The sequence below is a fragment of the Bombina bombina genome, chromosome 7, assembly GCF_027579735.1.
Source record: "Bombina bombina isolate aBomBom1 chromosome 7, aBomBom1.pri, whole genome shotgun sequence".
In the NCBI taxonomy this organism is placed as follows: domain Eukaryota; kingdom Metazoa; phylum Chordata; class Amphibia; order Anura; family Bombinatoridae; genus Bombina; species Bombina bombina.
Genome location: NC_069505.1, coordinates 36,475,836 through 36,498,692, shown reverse-complemented (window position 1 = coordinate 36,498,692; position 22,857 = coordinate 36,475,836). Strand labels below are relative to the sequence as shown.

The 22,857-nt window shown below is 41.7% G+C and overlaps 2 non-coding genes across 2 annotated transcripts; both read left to right on the top strand.

The window, feature by feature from the left end:
• The first annotated feature begins 21,186 nt into the window (after positions 1–21,186).
• Positions 21,187–21,259, top strand: TRNAA-UGC (transfer RNA alanine (anticodon UGC)). Its single transcript has one exon. It is a non-coding gene; the product is annotated as a tRNA-Ala (tRNA).
• Positions 21,260–22,306: 1,047 nt separating this feature from the next.
• TRNAA-CGC (transfer RNA alanine (anticodon CGC)) lies at positions 22,307–22,378 on the top strand. The gene has a single exon. It is a non-coding gene; the product is annotated as a tRNA-Ala (tRNA).
• The last annotated feature ends 479 nt before the right edge of the window (positions 22,379–22,857 follow it).

Below are 22,857 nucleotides of genomic sequence, written 5' to 3'. Positions count from 1 at the left end.
CTTGATTGAAATAAGCATAATCTTTAAGTTTGGCTTCCAGACAGTTTTTAAATTTAAGATCTTTAGAGAGAAATATAGGGAATGAGAAACACCTACGCATTTGTGTTATATTACGAGACTGGAGGTCTAGACAAATAGGGGCATGATTGGAAATGACAATAGGTAATATTTGAGCTTGAACTTGTGTTTTGCATAGCCTTTTGTCAAGCAGAAACAAATCTATCCTTGAAAGCGATTTATGTGCTTTTGAGAGGCAAGTATAGTCGCAAGAATCAGGGTTCTGCAGCCTCCATACATCCCGGACTTTCAAATTAGCAAATATTCTAGAGAAAAGTCTTGACTCCAATTTATCTCTTTTAGTTTTTTTTGGAATAGGATCTTGTCTGAGCCTATCTAGCGGGTACTTAGAAGCCATATTAGATAGCCCTCGGCACACATCATGAGCCTAGCTTGTAGTTTTCCCCAGAAGGATGGGTCAAACACATTTGGGGCATACATATTACAAAGTGTATATAATATATTATCAATTTTGATTTTTAGAATTATATATCTCCCCTCAGGATCAGGATCTACCTGAATTATTTCATAATTAATACCTTTACCGATAAGAATAGCCACTCCCCCTTTTCTTTTGATACTTGGAGAAAAAAAAGACTTCTCTAACCCATGAGGATTTGAGTTTGAGAATGTCTTCAGTTTTTAGGTGTGTTTCTTGCAGAAATGCAAGGGAGGTATTAATTTTCTTTAAGTATGATAGTATTGTTTTTCTTTTAATAGGGGACGTAAGGCCTCCTATATTCCATGATGTAAATTTAGTTCTACTTGATACTGTCATTCTCTATAAAAGAGAGAAAGAGAGAGGGAAGGAGGAGGAGGAAAAAGAGGAGGGTGGGAATAAAAAAAAAAAAAAAAAAGGGGGTCCCATGTTCCAGAGAGACTGTACCACCTGAGCTCTCTGTTGCCCTTGTGAATTTCCTTCATATGTTCAAGGGAGAAAATAAAAAATAACAAAAAAAAATAATTAGATCAAGTGTTATATCGATATTAACTATACAACTTAATCTGGAGCAACCTTTTCAGCATAGAATTCCCCTGCTTCTGCAGCTGTATCAAAGAAGTATGTGTGATTTACTAATTGTACTTTGAGTCTAGCAAGATGCAGTATGGTTGCTCGTATTCCTTTCTGAATGAATTTTGTGCATAACGGGGTTATTTCCTTTCTTTTGGTAGCTGTGTCTAGAGAATAATCCTGAAATAGGAAAACGTTTAGCTTCCCCAATAAATATGGGTTTATGCTTATGAAAGGCTTGTAAAAATGTAATCTTGTTTTGGTAGTTCAGAAATTTAACAATAATTGGTCTGGGTCTGCTATTAGTTTTAATGGGGGAGATAGGGCCTATTCGGTGTACTCTTTCTATGAATGATTTGGAAAACCCCTCAGGGATCTTTAGAAGCTGTGGGATTGTAATCATAACTAGTTTGAATAGGTCTTCATATTGTTTCTCCTCAGGAACCCCTATTATTCTAAAATTATTACTTCTTGTGCAATTCTCCAAATCTTCAATTTTGTTTTGTAGTTTAAGGATGTGACGAGACCAATCTCGCCACTGTGCATTGGAGGAGCCTTTTTGCCCGCCTGCTGCCTTTAGACTATGGCCCCGTGTTTAAACGCTTACTTTTCCCCTGCAAAGACACGAAAGCCAGGTCATTTAGTACTTGCCCTATTTGAACAGTGATACCCCAGATAGCTATGCCATAATAATATGTATATAATAATAATAATATATAATGAAAGACTTCGGCTCCATGGCAATTGAACTGTATTTCTCTGTCTGTGATAATTACATCAACCATTGTGTAAGATAATTGTATCAACCATTGTGTAAGCTAATTGCATCCAAGGCAGAGGGGATGATTTTGTGTGGGAGTGTCTGAGAGTATTGTATGTGTTTATTGGTTGTTTTACAAAACCCTGTGGGTGGTACTAATGTGTTAAAATGTGTATATAAGAACAATAAACCCACAGCTCTGCCTGATATCTGTTTGACCTTCACCATGGAGCTTTGACTCATGCTTGGGGGGAGGGAGAGGGGAAATTTACTGTATGCTGCCTGTGCCTCTGCCCTTTTATGCCAGGGTTATACCGTTACAATTGGTGGCAAGCGACGGGATAGTTCCCACAGCCAGAAGGACAGCTACAGGAGACACCATTCCGTGGATTTACAAGTTGAGGGCAACGCATGTCCCAGTACAGCGACCCTAATAGCAACAGAATGGAACCAGCAGTGTTATACGAGGAGGAGGACCTGGATGGCCGGGATGAATTAAGGAAAGGCTTCTGGTACCAGGCCCTGGATAATGTACAATACCAGCAGGGTAAGAGTCTCCCCAGTGAAGAGCAGCGGTTGCAGAAGCAAGTAGCCCTGCGGATGCCCTTCCTGGGAGAGCAGCCCCTGGAGGAAAGGGTGAAGGAACTCGAGCACCGGGTATGGCAGGAGCTATGGCTGGAGGATGCCTACCAGGTGCTCTGGTGGTATATGGCACAGTATATACCCTGGACATCCAAGCATGACAAGCCAGAGGGAGAGGAGTTTGATGGTCCTGGCTTGTTATGGGAGTCCTTTGCAGAGCCTGACTTTGGGAGCCCTGTGCGGACCAGACTTCAGGACATTTTCTATGAGAGGGAGGCTAGGCATGACTGGGCTGACCCCCATGAGGTAGAGCCAGACCTGGCTCACTTAGCAACCCTGGAGTGGGAACTGGAGCAGGACTACCAAGATCTCTTCCACTCCATTGGGAAGGCTCAGCAGGACAGCAAGGTGAAAGACCCAGATCCAGACCCATTCAGCTGGGAAGATATTGTAGAGTTTTACTGGGAAGGACCCCAGGTGGCCGGTAGAGATGGGACCAAGGTCTCTCCACCGGTCCTGCAGGGAATTGGGAGCCCAGACTCCATTCCCCAGTGGCAGACTGAGTTACAGGGGGCAGAGACAGTTGGTCCTGTCCCCCAGCAGCAGAGGAATGTGCAGGGAATTGGGAGCCCAGACCCCATTCCCCAGCGGCAGGCTGAGTTACAGGGGCAGAGACAGTTGGTCCTGTCCCCCAGCAGAAGAGGAATATGCAGGGAATTGGGAGCCCAGACTCCATTCCCCAGTGTCAGGCTGAGTTACAGGGGCAGAGACAGTTGGTCCTGTCCCCCAGCAGCAGAGGAATGTGCAGGGAATTGGGAGCCCAGACTCCATTCCCCAGCGGCAGGCTGAGTTACAGGGCGCAGAGACAGTTGGTCCTGTCCCCCATCAGCAGAGTGAGATGCAGGGGATTGGGAGCCCAGTCTTCATTCCCCAGCGGCTGGAAGTATGTATGGGAGAGGAGCTTGTTACCCCCCCTCCCCAGCGGCAGCTTAACGCACCAGGGGGAGACAGTAAGCCCCACAACTGTGCAGATGGGACTGTGGTCTCTGCACTTACAGCACAGGGGGTAGGGACAGTCGGTCCTGTCCACCCGGCAACAGGGCTTCTTAGCCAAAGGAGAGAGAGTCGGTCTCACCCCACAGCAGCATGGTGCTTTGTCCAAAGGGGAGACGATCGGTCTCCCCCTACAGCAAACAGGCTCCCACCAGGCTACTTCCGTGGTAGTGCTGGCACCAGGGCAGAGTACAGCTGGTCTCTGCCCACCTCGCAAACCACCAATTCAGCGTACCAGTCCCCCACAGCCGTAGTGAGGCACCTGGACATGGACAAGTTTATCCTCTACCCAGGTGTAGTGACCATTTATTGTGGGAGTGCTGTACTGCTGATTGTGTTTTGTGGGTGGGTTGCTGGACTAACCAGGGCACTGACAGGCAGGAGGTCTGATACCCTGTTAGTCTGTTTGGAAAAGGGGAGAGATGTGACGAGACCAATCTCGCCACTGTGCATTGGAGGAGCCTGGTTGCCCGCCTGCTGCCTTTAGACTATGGCCCCATGTTGAAACTCTTACTTTTCCCCTGCAAAGACACGAAAGCCAGGTCATTCAGTACTTGCCCTATTTGAACAGTGATACCCCAGATAGCTATGAAATGTAGCCCATTTGTATAAGGAAAGGCTTCTGGTACCAGGCCCTGGATAATGTACAATACCAGCAGGGTAAGAGTCTCCCCAGTGAAGAGCAGCGGTTGCAGAAGCAAGTAGCCCTGCGGATGCCCTTCCTGGGAGAGCAGCCCCTGGAGGAAAGGGTGAAGGAACTCGAGCACCGGGTATGGCAGGAGCTATGGCTGGAGGATGCCTACCAGGTGCTCTGGTGGTATATGGAACAGTATATACCCTGGACAGCCAAGCATGACAAGCCAGAGGGAGAGGAGTTTGATGGTCCTGGCTTGTTATGGGAGTCCTTTGCAGAGCCTGACTTTGGGAGCCCTGTGCGGACCAGACTTCAGGACATTTTCTATGAGAGGGAGGCTAGGCATGACTGGGCTGACCCCCATGAGGTAGAGCCAGACCTGGCTCACTTAGCAGCCCTGGAGTGGGAACTGGAGCAGGACTACCAAGATCTCTTCCACTCCATTGGGAAGGCTCAGCAGGACAGCAAGGTGAAAGACCCAGATCCAGACCCATTCAGCTGGGAAGATATTGTAGAGTTTTACTGGGAAGGACCCCAGGTGGCCGGTAGAGATGGGACCAAGGTCTCTCCACCAGTCCTGCAGGGAATTGGGAGCCCAGACTCCATTCCCCAGTGGCAGACTGAGTTACAGGGGGCAGAGACAGTTGGTCCTGTCCCCCAGCAGCAGAGGAATGTGCAGGGAATTGGGAGCCCAGACCCCATTCCCCAGCGGCAGGCTGAGTTACAGGGGCAGAGACAGTTGGTCCTGTCCCCCATCAGCAGAGGAATGTGCAGGGAATTGGGAGCCCAGACTCCATTCCCCAGCGGCAGGCTGAGTTACAGGGGGCAGAGACAGTTGGTCCTGTCCCCCATCAGCAGAGTGAGATGCAGGGGATTGGGAGCCCAGTTTCCATTCCCCAGCGGCTGGAAGTATGTATGGGAGAGGAGCTTGTTACCCCCCCTCCCCAGCGGCAGCTTAACGCACCAGGGGGAGACAGTAAGCCCCACAACTGTGCAGATGGGACTGTGGTCTCTGCACTTACAGCACAGGGGGTAGGGACAGTCGGTCCTGTCCCCCAGCAACAGGGCTGCTTAGCCAAAGGGGAGAGAGTCGGTCTCACCCCACAGCAGCATGGTGCTTTGTCCAAAGGGGAGACGATCGGTCTCCCCCTACAGCAAACAGGCTCCCACCAGGCTACTTCCGTGGTAGTGCTGGCACCAGGGCAGAGTACAGCTGGTCTCTGCCCACCTCGCAACCCACCAATTCAGCGTACCAGTCCCCCACACAGCCGTAGTGAGGCACCTGGACATGGACAAGTTTCTCCTCTACCCAGGTGTAGTGACCATTTATTGTGGGTGGGCTGTACTGCTGATTGTGTTTTGTGGGTGGGTTGCTGGACTAACCAGGGCACTGACAGGCAGGAGGTCTGATACCCTGTTAGTCTGTTTGGAAAAGGGGAGAGATGTGACGAGACCAATCTCGCCACTGTGCATTGGAGGAGCCTGGTTGCCTGCCTGCTGCCTTTAGACTATGGCCCCATGTTGAAACTCTTACTTTTCCCCTGCAAAGACACGAAAGCCAGGTCATTCAGTACTTGCCCTATTTGAACAGTGATACCCCAGATAGCTATGAAATGTAGCCCATTTGTATAATGAAAGACTTTGGCTCCATGGCAATTGAACTGTATTTCTCTGTCTGTGATAATTACATCAACCATTGTGTAAGATAATTGTATCAACCATTGTGTAAGCTAATTGCATCCCAGGCAGAGGGGATGATTTTGTGTGGGAGTGTCTGAGAGTATTGTACGTGTTTATTGGTTGTTTTACAAAACCCTGTGGGTGGTACTAATGTGTAAAAATGTGTATATAAGAACAATAAACCCACAGCTCTGCCTGATATCTGTTTGACCTTCACCATGGAGCTTTGACTCATGCTTGGGGGGAGGGAGAGGGGAAATTTACTGTATGCTGCCTGCCTGTGCCTCTGCCCTTTTATGCCAGAGTTATACCGTTACAAAGGAGAATAGTGGAAGAGGTTTCAGACCTAATATTGTGTTCTACCATAGTATCTTCAAGGTCAGATATCCTTTGCTCTGCTTCTGTAAGCCTATTTGCAAATTGTTTGACTTCTGATGTTAAATGTGCAATATCTTGCTTAATTTCATTTTTCAGACTTTCAAATTTAGGTGAGAGAGCTTCCGAAATCTTAGAGACTAGAGATTGGATATCAGTGGGTTCTGTTAATGTGTGAGTATTACTGGTGAGTATCTGTGCCTCAGAAGGAGGGTCCAAGATACTCTTGTTACGTTTATCTCTCTGTCTTGCCGCCATAGAGGAAGGTGAGATTTTAGAGTGAACGTGCAGAAATGTATCCATATATTGGTGGGTTAAGGGGGTAGTGTTGGTGTATGGGAATTAATCCAATGGAGGAGTGAGGGAAGGGGAGGAAAAAAGAACCCCCTCGCGGGGGAAAAATTAAGCGAGGAGGAGTTCCACACAAAATATGGGGAGAAGGGGAAGGACGTGATTGGTGGGATTGTGTGGGTAGTTTTAATCATGGTTTGTCAATTCCCATGAACAGCTAAAAGTGAATGGGTGTGGGGGCAGGCAGGGAGAAAAGGCAATCGGGAAAACAAAGATTAAATATCACTGCTAGGGCAGGAGCACTCACCCAGAATGAAATTCCCTAATTCTGAGGATTATTTCCACTATTAGGATATTGAGGTATCTCAGACCTCTTAATTAAGTAGTAATCAACACAGTCCTTTAGGACAGATAAGGCTATATGGCCCTTGGGTCTAAGGATAGCCCTACCACTTATAGTAGTAGAACTTATTTTCTGTTGCAGTGTATCTGTTTTTTTTATTCCTTCCCTTTTCTTTTTTCCCTTTCTTTCTCCTTTTTTTCTTTCCTTACAATCTTTAACAGGACTATTAAACCTTGTAGATTTTTATGTTTATATAATTTACCATCAAGCAATTTTCAATATTTGAATTACTTTGGGGAAACAGTATTATATTCAGAGGATTTGTCCTTGTGCCCTCTACCTTTACTACCCGTACTAAGCAGTTCCAAAATTATTCATACAACCTAGGTACAGATATCTACTGCCCAGTTGCATATAAACATCTTATAAAAATAACAGTACATTCAATAAGAGGTGGCATGACTAGAAACATATAAAACACAGCAAACAACATGAGCATAAAAGGTGCAATCCTCCAGAAGTAAGTTTGTGTAGTGTCAACAATTCAATGTCAGCTACTTATATTTATCCCTTTTTTTCTTTCGTACCCTTTTAAGGAGTTAAAGAACCTATAGCCTCTTTTAGTTATGATTTATCTATCCTTTACACGTAAACCCTACTCTTCTGTATCGACAAGAGTTACGCTAACTTACGCCTAGATTTAGAGTTCTGCGTTAGCCGTTCAAACCAGCGTTAGGGGGTCCTAACGCTGGTTTTGGCCGCCTGCTGGTATTTAGAGTCAGTCAGGAAAGGGTCTAACGCTCACTTTCCAGCCGCGACTTTTCCATACCGCAGATCCCCTTACATCAATTGTGTATCCTATCTTTTCAATGGGATCTTTCTAACGCTGGTATTTAGAGTCTTGGCTGAAGTGAGCGTTAGAACTCTAACGACAAAACTTCAGCCGCAGAAAAAAGTCAGGAGTTAAGAGCTTTATGGGCTAACGCCGGTTTATAAAGCTCCTAACTACTGTGCTCTAAAGTACACTAACACCCATAAACTACCTATGTACCCCTAAACCAAGGTCCCCCCACATCGCCGCCACTCTAATCAAAATTTTTAACCCCTAATCTGCCGACCGCACACCGCCGCAACCTACATTATCCCTATGTACCCCTAATCTGCTGCCCCTAACATCGCCGACCCCTATATTATACTTATTACCCCCTAATCTGCCCCCCCCCAACGTCGCCGCTACCTACCTACACTTATTAACCCCTAATCTGCCGACCGGACCTTGCCGCCACTATAATAAATGTATTAACCCCTAAACCGCCTCACTTCTGCCTCAAAAACCCTATAATAAATAGTATTAACCCCTAATCTGCCCTCCCTAACATTGCCGACACCTAACTTCAAGTATTAACCCCTAATCTGCCGACCGGGCCTCGCCGCTACTCTAATAAATGTATTAACCCCTAACGCTAAGTCTAACCCTAACACTAACAACCCCCTAACTTAAATATAATTTAAATATAACGAAATTAAATAAATCTTATTAAATAAATTAATCCTATTTAAAGCTAAATACTTACCTGTAAAATAAACCCTAATATAGCTACAATATAACGAATAATTATATTGTAGCTATTTTAGCATTTATATTTATTTTACAGGCAACTTTTTATTTATTTTAACTAGGTACAATAGCTATTAAATAGCTAATAACTATTTAATAGCTACCTAGTTAAAATAATTACAAAATTACCTGTAAAATAAATCCAAACATAAGTTACAATTAAACCTAACACTACACTATTAATAAATTAATTAACTAAACTATCTACAATTAAATCAACTAAACTAAATTACAAAAAAAAAAACTAAATAAAAAAAATAAAAAAAGATTACAAGAATTTTAAACTAATTACACCTACTCTAAGTCCCCTAATAAAATAACAAAGCCCCCCAAAATAAAAAAAATGCCCTACCCTATTGTAAAATAAAAGTTAACAGCTCTTTTACCTTACCAGCCCTTAAAAGGGCCTTTTGCGGGGCATGCCCCAAAGAAAACAGCTCTTTTGCATTTAAATAAACATACAATACCCCCCAACATTACAACCCACATACCCCTAATCTAACCCAAACACCCCTTAAAAAACCTAACACTAAGCCCCTGAAGATCTCTCTACCTTATCTTCACCACACCGGGTATCACCGATCCGTCCAGAAGAGGGTCCGAAGTCTTACCAGGCTGGTAAGGTAAAAGAGCTGTTAACTTTTTATTTTAGAATAGGGTAGGGCATTTTTTTATTTTGGGGGCTTTGCTATTTTTTTAAGGGGCTTAGAGTTGGTGTAATTAGTTTAAAATTCTTGTAATCTTTTTTTATTTTTTGTAATTTAGTGTTTGTTTGTTTTTGTAATTTAGTTTAGTTGATTTAATTGTAGATAATTGTAGATAGTTTAGTTAATTAATTTATTGATAGTGTAGTGTTAGGTTTAATTGTAACTTAGGTTTGGATTTATTTTACAGGTAATTATGTAATTATTTTAACTAGGTAGCTATTAAATAGTTATTAACTATTTAATAGCTATTGTACCTAGTTAAAATAAATACAAAGTTGCCTGTAAAATAAATATAAATGCTAAAATAGCTACAATATAATTATTTGTTATATTGTAGCTATATTAGGGTTTATTTTACAGGTAAGTATTTAGCTTTAAATAGGATTAATTTATTTAATAAGATTTATTTAATTTCGTTATATTTAAATTATATTTAATTTAGGGGGTGTTAGTGTTAGGGTTAGACTTAGCTTTATGGGTTAATACATTTATTAGAGTAGCGGCGAGGTCCGGTCGGCAGATTAGGGGTTAATACTTGAAGTTAGGTGTCAGCGATGTTAGGGAGGGCAGATTAGGGGTTAATACTATTTATTATAGGGTTTTTGAGGCGGGAGTGAGGCGGTTTAGGGGTTAATACATTTATTATAGTGGTGGCGAGGTCCGGTAGGCAGATTAGGGGTTAATAGGTGTAGTTAGGTAGCGGCGACGTTGGGGGGGGGCAGATTAGGGGGTAATAAATATAATATAGGGGTCGGCGATGTTAGGAGCAGCAGATAAGGGGTACATAGGGATAATGTAGGTTGCAGCGGTGTACAGAGCGGCAGATTAAGGGTTAATAATAAAATGCAGGGGTCAGCGATAGCGGGGGCGGCAGATTAGGGGTTAATAAGTGTAGGGTTAAGGGTGTTTAGATTCGGGGTACATGTTAGGGTGTTAGTTGCAGACTTAGGAAGTGTTTCCTCATAGGAAACAATGGGGCTGCGTTAGGAGCTGAACGCTGCTTTTTTGCAGGTGTTTCCTATGGGGATATCGTGCACGAGCACGCTTTTGAAACTGGCCGTGTCTGTAAGCAACGCTGATATTGAGAGTTGAAGTGGCGGTAAATATGCCTGTACGCTCCCTTTTTGGAGCCTAAAGCAGCCCTTCAGAGAACTCTAAATACCAGCATTGTTTAAAAGGTGCGGGGAAAAAAACACGAGTAGCTAACGCACCCCTTCTAATGCAAAACTAGGTGTTAGTGTCTAGACTAGGGTAACAAGGAGGCAGTTATGTTAGCTATGCTATACATAATAGTGCATAGTTTTATGGTTAAGAGATAAGAGCATATATAAGACAGTGGCTAAGACTCTATTATACCTTGATTCTGCAATTGTCTGACTTGGTGCTGTTATGCGAGATGTAATAGATTTACACTAACAGGCTCAAGCTAAGGAATGACAGTTTAAGGGAGAGAAAAAAACAGGAGATGTCCAGGTATATGTGAACACATATAACAAAGTCCATTATTTGTCCATGTAAACTAATATATTATAGTGTCCATTAAAGCTTTAAAGATATAAAAAATAGGACCAGGCTTGATTTGGTACTTTACCAGTCCTGCTCTGAAGATAGCCGGTATTAGATGCAAAAGTCCTCCTGAAGAAGTGCCCCCCCTACTCAGCACCGCTGGAGGGGGGAGCATCGTCTAATCGGAGAGAGATCAGTAATCACCTCCCAGGTGCCGTGGCTCCCATTCTATATGGTAGGCAATTTTGTGAGGCGACCCAGCGACCGCAACAGCACCCAAGCAAGCCAACAAGGATCCTTACCCCTCACGCAGCATCAGTGGGAGGGGTGGCAAGGAACAGCAGGTACGGGGTCCCGGGTCGCCGGGCTTCAGCAATCTCTCCTCTTCTCTGGAGAACAAGCGAGGGGCACCAGAGTCAGAACAAAGCCTTCAGAAGACAAGGTAGCCCAGGCCCTTGTAACAGGGCTTTGAGGAGGAAAAATTCTGCGGCAGTAATATCCAAATGCAGGCACTGTCGGGATGAATCACCCTATCCAATGGCAGTAGACAGTATCTACAGGAGGCAGCCCATGTCCGATAAGCCTGCTTGCGGGGATCCTCACTCGGCATGTCGGTTCATGTAGCAGGTCAGAGCTGCCTGAAACGAAGCAAAATGTCCCACAAACAGTGCCAAGGTAAAAAGAAAGAGGTATGGAGGCTGCTTATTGTGTTAGGTATAGGTGAATGCAGGAGTTCTCGTTTCTCTCAGTACTCCTCAGCCATATTATTCATGACATTCTGTAGAGAGGTAGTTTAAGCATATGTAGGAGCTTACGTCTGCTGCAGCGTGCAGCTATAGTGCATTTGCTTGGCTCTAACGGAATTCCAGTAGCGGTGGATTCAACGCTAAACAAGCCACCCAGGGTCTAGGGCTTAGGCGGGGGAATCTTGCCAAGAGCTTGGAGAGTAGGTAACTTAGCACAGATGATTTGTGTGACCACACACCTGGACTCCTCCCCCGGAACTACAGACAGAACAATTTTCCTAAATGAGCAATTTTTAAATACCCTGAGTCCTCTAGGGATTTGTTTTTTGATTTTACATTTCTGGAGGGTTTTGGCATCGCACCAGTGTCTGTGTTCAACCTTTAATAGATTCTCTTGTTTATTAAATAAGGAAGACATTGATAAATCAGAGCCATTGTCAGTGGTTTCTGGTGTATCAATGTTAGTATTATTTTCCCTCCTATTTGATCTTCCTAAAGCTGACAGCATGGTTAACAAGGTTTGCTACCCCTAAAGCATGGTAGGTGGAAGTCAGGAGACTCCACCTATTGGATAGTGTATTGATAGTTTGTATAGGGGCACCCTTGTATCACCAACAATATTAAATACCTCTAAGTATTGTTATTCTAATATATATCAATAGAATGATAGGAGTATTTACTAGTATTAGATTGTATTCTGTGGTCACTAATGTGTGGTACACACCTACAATAATAAACAGAGAGATTATTCAAATCACAAACTATAATATATAAGGTGAAGTGATAAATCAGATATTATGCACATATTTATATGAAAAATAGTTGTTAATAGTAATTAATAATAATAAATGTTTATAAGTGAACTCGCTATAGAACATGTTCTTCAAATTGTCGAGAAATATGAAATCTGGGCTGGTCGAGGCAGCTGACTGTAAGGATCAGGGCCAAAATCCAAGATCAGAATTCTGCAAACAAAAACAGAAGTGCCACATGGCCCAATAATGTATGGAACAGAATTTGTGATAGGTGTTAATGATTACACTCACATGTGGTCAGACACCCCTAGTGGTGTGGACGAGGCAGTCTGGGATCAGTATCAGTCACCCAGAAGACTGAACTATAGAATGTATCCGGATCTCTGCAGAGGATTATATAGAAAAACACAAAGGAGACTATATGGCCTAGTATTGTTGAGTCAAGCGATGGAAAGTGGAAAGATAAATATCCACTCACATTTAATGGTTCACCTCCCTTAGTGCTATAGAGGCAAGCTGGGATCAATAAAGTCACCCAGTAGACTTATCCCATAGGGGTCAGGAACTTCCAGTGTCCAATCTCAGGTTGATGGTGTTTAGAGCAAAAACACAAAGTAATCTTTCCACTTTCCATCGCTTGTCTCAATAATACTAGGCCATAAAGGCTCCTTTGTGTTTTTCTATATAATCCTCTGCAGAGATCCGGATACATTCTATAGTCCAGTCTTCTGGGTGACTGATACTGATCCCAGACTGCCTCGTCCACACCACTAGGGGTGTCTGACCACATGTGAGTGTAATCATTAACACCTGAGGGAGAAAAGTTTCCAGCGCCTGGATGAAATAATATACCGGCTACACTATAAAGATGACCCCCTAATAGGTCTTAATAGAAAGTTGCAAAATTGGATATATAGGAGCGCCAATGGCTAAGGTATATCACAGGATTAGGTGGATATTGGGTGAAATAGAGTACTAGGTGTGGGCGATAACCAACCTAAATTGTAATCTAAGTTTCATCAGAAGCCTTAATGATGTTAAAAGTAAAATTCCATTTATTAAAATTCAATTCCTAACAGAAAAAAACATACAATTTTAAAAACATAAAATAAAAAATATATAAAAACACAGAGTGAATTCTTAAAATCACCCTAGAGGATGTTAACAAGTGTTTGCTCAAAATTTTGAATAGCCCATAACCTATTCTATAACAAAAGGTTATCAATTGCTGATGAGAACAAGAAATCTTCAAATACTATTGAACTATCACTGTGATGGAGATAAAGATATGTGAAGATGTATAAAAATACGAGGATTGATTATGCAATAAGTGAAAAAGTGAGCGAGAGTAACCAAATTTCTAAGATTAGCTCATATGTAATAGGTATTCTCCGTTCCGCCGATTAAGATTGAGGTTAATCAAAGGAGTAAACAAAATAAGCGTGAATGTGAAAATAAAAAAATCTAACTAATTATGGTTGGCAAATAGGACTAAACAGTGACTAATTATTCTAATAAGGACGATACCGGTATGGCCCTCTACTTAACAATCTAATATAACATGTGCTGTCAAATATATAAGCAAACCATAAATAAAAATCACAAATAAAAATCACAAATTGTGCTTTTGAAATTGGGCTGGCACTAAATGCTAGCCAAACTAACTGTGGGGTGTAGCTCCACAAACTCCACAAGAGAATTGAATTTTAATAAATGGAATTTTACTTTTAACATCATTAAGGCTTCTGATGAAACTTAGATTACAATTTAGGTTGGTTATCGCCCACACCTAGTACTCTATTTCACCCAATATCCACCTAATCCTGTGATAATCCTTAGCCATTGGCGCTCCTATATATCCAATTTCGTAATCATTAACACCTATCACAAATTCTGTTCCATACAATATTGGGCCATGTGGCGCTTCTGTTTTTTTGTGTTGTTAGCCACTTGTTGGATAACTTATGGATATCTGGACTTCTCTTACTGACCACTTAGGGAATTTTCTCATTAGTCACTATGCTGTATTCATTTTTGTAATGTTTTAAATGTTATTATGTATTATGCTTAGAATGCTGTCTGAGTAGTGGGACTGCTTCCATAATGCCACCTTTTAGGTGGTGAAGTAAGGTATAAATGAGAAGGTTTATGTGACAGACCCTTCTGTCAGGACTGAAAGTGTTAACTTTATTTTCTAACCACAAGTGGCTGGCTCCAGCTACAATCTAATTAATGCTTAGCATTCTATTGTTTGATCACCTCCAGAGAGAAAGTGATAAGAAGAGTCAAGAGTGTCTTGTGGTTGAAGTGTTTAAGTAATATAATCCTATTGTATCATGTCAAGGGCGCTTCTCCCTTTTATCTAATGTACAACATTCTTTCAACCCCCATCTGAGGGGGGGTCAAAAACCTGTATAAATCTGTGTGCTGCCTTCAAATAAAGTTGTCATTCTGTTTTAAACCTGAAACTGGCTGGGTTGTGAATTGCTGATTGTCTATGCAGGACATTGTTCATCTGGGGTTAACCCTTGGTACACAGTTGGTACCGTAACATTGGTGGCAAGCGACGGAATGAACCTTATCGCCCAGAAGAGCAACTACACAAGCCAGTAACCTCAGCAAGAGGGGGATTACTACAATACTGACTAAGATGGAAGGAGTACCAGGGACAGAAGGAACCAATGGGCCCAGCATAGCAGACAGAACCCCCGCAGAAGCAAGCTTTGATCGGGCGGTTAAAATAAGACTGGCATATTATGGCCCCAACCCATCTGCAGAAATTATCGACCGGGTCATAGCAGCTGTGGAGGCCAACCTACTTCGCCAAAGCGGCGCTGCAGCAAACCCAGTGGAAAAGAGAAAAGTAAATTTTGCAGCTTTTCAAAACTTCCTGGAAACAGAAGGAGAGATTGATGGGTACCTTGCGGATTTTGAGAGGCAATGTGCACTACACAAGGTACCCGCAGAGGACTGGGTCATGATATTATCCGGAAAATTATCCGGCCGGGCCAGTGAGGCTTTTCGGGCCATTCCAGATGAGGAAGTCGGGGATTATAATACTGTAAAAGAGGCTCTGCTCTCCAGGTATGCGGTTACACCGGAGGCATACCGGAGGCGGTTCAGAGACACTGTTAAATTAGCTGGTGATTCCTACCTTGAGTGGGCATGTAAGGTGCACCGCACAGCAGCTCACTGGATAGCGGGGTGCCAAGCCGTATCTGGGGAAGAGGTGCTGCAGCTATTCCTGTTGGAACATTGCTTCGACAAGTTACCCGCAGGAGTTCGAGAGTGGGTTCGGGACCGTAAACCCTCCACCCTGCATGAAGCTGCTCGCCTGGCAGATGAGTATACGGATGCCCGCAAACTGGACACTGCTACCACTAAGCCCCCTGCTAGAGTGGAGTACAGACCCCCAGTCACCCCAGCAGCTGCCAGTTACCAACCCCCGGCGCACCGCTATACCACACGGCCTCTGGCCACGAACTACCCTCAGAGAGCCCGGTTCAATTCGCGGGGCTACTCACAATCGATTCGGTGCTTTGGATGTAAGCAACTAGGGCACAAAAGACCAGAGTGTCCCCTAAATGCAGCGAACCAAGCACAGTCCTGGAGAAGACCTGCCGGTGGAATCACATGTAACCCTCAGCCTGCGGCCCGCTACGTAGAGGCGCAAGAATGCTGGGGCATCCTACATGAGGCAGACCTTGTGCAAGCTGCCCACCGGAATAACCGGCAACTGGTTAAAGTGAATGGGAAGGAGGTCAGTGGTCTATGGGATACTGGTGCTACCATGACCTTGCTTCGAAAGAACTTGGTGTCTGAGAAACAGCACACAGGAGACACTGTGGCTGTGAGGGTAGCAGGGGGCACTGTGTTCCGCCTGCCTGTTGCCAGGGTGCATTTGGATTGGGGAGGGGGCGCTAGACCTGTGAATGTGGGGGTCATGAAGGATTTACCAGCTGATGTTCTCCTTGGAAATACCTTGGTCCCCCTTGTTTCTGCCTATGCTCCCATGGGTCCCGCTGATGTTAACCCTGTGACTACCCGTGCTCAGATCCGTGCAGCAGAGACTGACCCCCCTGCTGCTAAGCCCCAGGACGCTGAGCTCAGTAAATCTCTATCCGCTATTGATACGTGGAAGTCCCGTTACAATGCGCTGATGAAGGAGAAGAGTCACGTAGAGGATGAAATGGTCACGTTAAATAATCATGTAACAGTGCTAGCGGGAGAGAAGAGGAGTGCAGAGGAAAAAGCACGTTTAGAACAGGAATCTCTGCTAGACAAGCTGCACCGACAGACTGCAGAAAACACCAGCTTGAGAGTGGAACATGAAACATTAAGGACAAACTTAGTGACACTGGAGGAGAAGCTGACGCTGGCTCATAGGGAGGTGCAGCAACTCAAGGGCACCCTATGTCAGTATGAAGGGATTGTGGATACCTATAAAGAGCAGGTACAAAAACCACGTAAAGAAGCCGATGATATTTTGAAGGACTGTTTAGCCCTAGTCGGGGCACTGAAGAGGTTGAACCCTTATTTATACAGACAGGGATTCTCTCTCATAACGGGAATACAGATGGATTGTCCCAGCAAACTGACATGCCTACCACCTCCTAGTCCGGTCATCCCCAGGTTGACCCGCAAAAGGGTCAAGCCGGGTCTGCCGGAGTGTTCCACAAGGGGGGAGCTATGTGACAGACCCTTCTGTCAGGACTGAAAGTGTTAACTTTATTTTCTAACCACAAGTGGCTGGCTCCAGCTACAATCTAATTAATGCTTAGCATTCTATTGTTTGATCACCTCCAGAGAGAAAGTGATAAGAAGAGTCAAGAGTGTCTTGTGGTTGAAGTGTTTAAGTAATATAATCCTATTGTATCATGTCAAGGGCGCTTCTCCCTTTTATCTAATGTACAACATTCTTTCAACCCCCATCTGAGGGGGGGTCAAAAACCTGTATAAATCTGTGTGCTGCCTTCAAATAAAGTTGTCATTCTGTTTTAAACCTGAAACTGTCTGGGTTGTGAATTGCTGATTGTCTATGCAGGACATTGTTCATCTGGGGTTAACCCTTGGTACACAGTTGGTACCGTAACAGTTTATTTTAAGCTACTTTGTTTTAAAGGGAGGCTTAGTGTGGTGGTTTAAAGGAAGGCTTAGTGCTGGCTCTGGGAGCTACTGTGCAAAACCTCCTGTTTACAATATCACATTCACCCCATTAAAATTCAATGGAGCAGCAATGTTAAAAAACCTAACACCTATACTTACGTGTTAACCTTCATTGCAATAAACCCCCTACTCTAATAACCCTTAAATTGACACTCCCTCTACTCTTTTAACCCCACTACACCATTAACCCCTAAACCACCACTATTCCCATTGCAATAAACTGCCTACTCTAAAAAAACTAAACTGCCTCATTCCCCTATTCTTTTAAACCTGCTACACCATTGATTCCTAAACTGCCACTAACCCTATCACAATAAACTCCCTATACAATTAACCCCTAAATTGCCACAACCCCATCATAATAAACTACAAGAACTATTAACCTTTAAATTACCACTTCCCTCCTTGCAATAAACTCCCTATATTGTTAACCCTGAAACCTGTTCTGTTAGATCCCAACAATTCAGATGCAATGCTTTGATCTTGGATTTGATCACTATACAGTTAAAGTTAAAATCAGTGTTGTTATGGGGGCATGTCTAGGCAGTGGCCATGAATGGTCACAAAATATCTGTGGCTCCTAATGTAATCTGCTTAATCCGTATAATTCACAATCCCATCAATAACAACTCAACACAAACATATATATATATTCACAGCACAAATGCATAATTCACAATCCTATCAATGATAACTTAATATATATATATATATATATATATATATATATATATATATATATATATATATATTTATATATTCATGTATCCACAAACAACTGTCAAACTGTCCACATGAATGTTTACAGATTTCTTATTCCTCAGATGTAACAATCATGTCCCCCATCATGTTCTTAATATCAGTCATCAAAAAATAGCCAGGAGAGCTGAGAAACGCATTGGGTTACTGTTTTTAATATACATAGGGTACATGTAGTGCCCTATTGTTTTTTAACAAATTTGTACAATAAAATCTTATTGTTTTAGATTTTTGGACGTCTGAGCTTTTATTATCCAGCTCACAGCATTTGGAGCAGTCAAGAGGAATTTCCCTGCTCCTTGGATCAGTGAGCTGGGACACTGAGAGTTCACAGAACGCTCCACTAAGCATAATTGGGTGCTGCCATACTTGTGAGTATGTTTTGATAGTATACACCAATCTCACATATCACCAGTGGTACACTCGGATGCACCCTTGTCTGTGATTCTTTGTTGTTATTATGCCCTAGGGGACTTTCTGAGATGCCAATATAAATTATAGATTTCTTTCCCATGCCTAATCCCAAATCTGGTTCCCATACATCTTTTTTATTTCTCAATCTCAGCGGTGTAAGATGCTTAAAGCCATATATGTTAACTGTCTAGTTTAAGTTCAACTTGTTATGATCTGTAGATGTTTCAGGCTGGAATATTTCTCTGCGATAAGTGGGTATATAGCAATTCTCATACCCATCGGGGTAACTTAGAATGCCTGCTACTTATGTTGATAGTTAAGTGTGTTTCCATATAATTGATGTTTACTGCTCTCCTATAGCTGAGTTGTCATTTTCATGAGAGTCGGCTAGAACCTATGCAGCACTCTACACTGGTTTAAAATTCTGCTTAAGTTTATCTCACTACTCTTTCCGTTAAACTAAGTTACATTTAGGGTCCCAATTTTTGTCATAACCTGCTAGATGTTCAAACACCACATCGGGCACATCATATAGTATACAGAGTGACTAAAAAGCCATTGAGCATCCATGGAGTAGTATATAAGCAAAGTGAGTTTTGTTACTAAATAATAAAATATCTTCATACTCTAGCCTTAACTGTTCTTATCTTCTATCATAGCTATCCCACAAAGCTGATGTTTAGTGAGACTGTACCACTTTGTCCATATCTAACACTCTAAACACTTTTTCCGGTCTAAGATGCCCCCATTCCTGGCTATACCCCCAATTTATTTCACCCTACTGCCTCATTGTCAGCAGCCAAGACAGTGAGGTGCATCAAATTGTGAAATCCCTAGGACTGGGAAGTATACCAGTAACCAATGGATTAGACCTTAGACAAGATACTATTAGAACCGCAGACAAACATGTATACTAGTCACCCTCCAATACATTGAAAGTTAAGAGCTATGTAGTACACACATTGAAGGTAACTAGTACTGGTTTATATCCCCTTAGTCTCAGAGATGAGTCATTATAATGTCTTAAAACATACCCCCAACACTCTGATACCCCCCATCACTCTGTGACACATGGACCCTTCCTTAGGATACATCGCAGATTACTATTATCTCTAGCAGAGAGTTTCACTTGCTCTATCATAGGCTCACTCTCACATCTCACTATTTAGTGCTCTATTTAAGTTCTCAATTTCAATATAACAGAAGCTAAATGCACTAACTGATTGGTAGTCCCTATTTTTATTACTGTGGCACCTTGTTTTGTTCTCCTACCCCACTAAATATTTTGACTAAGGGTCCAAAAGGGGCCCTATACTACATGCCTCTCCATTGTTAATTAACTTCATTTCTTGATATACTGTAAGACATCTCTTAGCCTTGAGTTGAAAATCCATGCTGATGTATTTTAATGTCATATCATTATAGCAGATGGTGTTATTGGTTATATATTCATTGTTTAACTGTTCCAATTAAATATTTGCATGATCGAAAAATTCATTTCGGTTCGGATCGATTCTGAGGTTTTCGAATTTCGTTTCGGATAGATTCGAATTCGGAAAACTTCTAATGAATTCGTTTTGGATTCGTTTCAGATTAATTCGGATTCAAAAAAATTTGTCTAGATTCGGTTTGGTTCGGTTCGGAAATTCGGGATTTCGGTATGTGTGCTGTGTATTAGACTAGTATTATGTACTGTATATTAGGTGTAACCCATAGCAGAGTGATATAACCTAATATACTGTACAATACTAGTGTAATCCATGTCCATCTGAATTTACCGAATAAATCCGAACTAATTCAGATTTATTCGGTAAATTCGGCAGTATTTTAATTCGGAAATTCAGTTTGATCCGAATCTCCGAATTTGCTAAATTTTCAGAATCGAACCGAACCGAATTGCACATGTCTAGTTCCAATTGTGTTCTGAAGGTCAAAAGGTGACCTTATATTAAAATAATCCTCCTACTGTCAAATTTATTTGTTCTGGAGGTCTTGTATTTTATCAATAAACCCTTTACTTTGTAAGGGTCAGGGGATATGATCTATATTCTTTCCAAAAATATAACATATTCCAGACAAATGAAGTACGTCTACAACCCACTAAGGGGATGTAGATTAGTGGTAGAGCACATGGTTTGCATATTTGAGGCCTTGGGTTCAATCTCCTGCACTTACATTTTTTCTGTTTGACTAAACTAATTCATCTTTATCTGTTAGTGACCATGATCATATTGTGAAGTATGTTTTCAGATACATCCTGACAATTCACATGCAATGCTTTTGATCTTCAAATGTATCACAGTATATAGCTTCAGAAGTTTGACTAATAATCCAAAGTTAAAATCATTGTTGTTATTCTATCAGATAGGCTTATTTTTTCAAGATTCTTTGTTTCAGTTTCCAGCTTCAATCCCCGGCATCTCCATTGATGACTTTTAACAACTTTATATCATGGTACTTGATTGCTAAGCTGAAATATGCAATGAAGATACATTAACTTGGTATGCATCATTTGCTTGGCATTATAAAGCATTGAATGTTTTCTCTAATTTCAGAATTCATCTGTTATCTCAAAGGTTGAATAAATCATCCAAGGGAATGATTATTTCTTGTATTTGATCAAAAAACACTTTTCTTTGTAAAGGTCAAGGGATTTATATTCTTTCCAAAAATGCAGCATATGACAGACACCTGTACTCAAATGAAGGCCTCAAAACATTTGAAATAAGTAGATGTAGCTCAGTGGTAGAGCGCATGCTTTGCATGAATGAGGCCCTGGGTTCAATCCCCGGCATCTCATTTTTTGCGGTTTGTCTAAACTAATTCATGTATATCTGATGGTGACCATGATCATATTGTGAAGAAATATTATATTTTCTGATACATCCTGACAATTCAGATACAATGCTTTTAATCTTCAAATGTATCACAGTATATAGCTTCAGAAGTTGGACTGATCATCCAAAGTAAAAATCAGTGTTGTTATTCCATCAGTAAGGCTTAATTTTTCAAGATTCTTTGTTTCCAGTTTCTAGTCAATCATCTGCGACCAAGAGATCTATGAATCGCAGTACGATCAGTCAGCATGCAGTAAGCTTTTTTAAAATGTGTACTTGAGTATGTTCTCTAAACAGTAAAAACCTTCAGAAGAAATAGTCCCATTTCAAATCTCCAATTTCTTTTGTTTGTCTTAAAGTGCAAAAGAATTCAATTTGTGTTTACTGTTTCAGGTTATTAAAACTAAGTAAAAAGGTGAAAAAGAGACTATACCCTGGCTTATTTGCATGTGTTAACAGATTATCCCAGGTCTTAAAAGAGAATAAGAAACGTTGGTGTTATTGAAAAGAGACACTTCATTCAAAGTTCTAGATCATCGTTTCACTGTTTGTACCTTTTGTAAGTTTGCTGATGTTTCTGAAATCCTCCTTCGACGGTTGTTAATATTCGATGTATCCATTAAAAAAGCTCCTTAATCAAGTTTTATTCCCTACATTTCTAAAGCAAAGAGTTTAGTTTTTATTATACTTTGAGAAATTAAAATGGATAATTAAGTGTTTTTTTCAACTTGATTAGGAAATATGTCACCAGAAAATCCTTAAACAAACCACATGCTACCAATAGAATTTTAGTTAAATCAATGAATAACAAATTAGGGAGATTTTAAAATGGGTAAAAATTGGTAAAATACTCAAATTTTGATTCCTTTTTAATTGAATTTAAAAATGTGATATGTTTGTATTTCATGTTCGTGATGGTATTAGGACTTAAAAGGTCTGAATTTCCCTAACGTAGCATCATTCTTTAATATTTGACTTTGTGTGTACCAAACTTCATATGGAATTCAGTGGGGCGATGTAGCTCAGTGGTAGAGCGCATGCTTCGCATGTATGAGGCCCCGGGTTCAATCCCCGGCATCTCCATAGGTGGCGTCTAACAACTTTATAGCATGGTACTTGATCGCTAAGCTGAAATATGCAATGAAGATACGATAACTCAGCAAGCATCCTTTCCTTGGCATTATAAAGCATTGAATGTTTTCTCTGATTTCAGAATTAATCTGTTATCTCAAAGGTTGAATAAATCATCCAAGGGAATGATTTTTTCTTGTATTTGATCAAAAAACATTTTTCGTTGTAATGGTCAAGGAATCTATATTTTTTCCAAAAATGCAAAACATAAAAGACACCTGTACTCAAATGAAGACCACTAACAAACCTATTAAGGGGATGTAGCTCAGTGGTAGAATGCATGCTTTGCATGTATGAATCCCCGGGTTCAATCCCTGGCATCATGATTTTTGCGGTTTGTCTAAACTAATTCATGTTTATCTGTTGGTGACCATGATCATATAGTGAAGAAATATTATATTTTCTGATACGGTCTGACAATTCAGATGCAA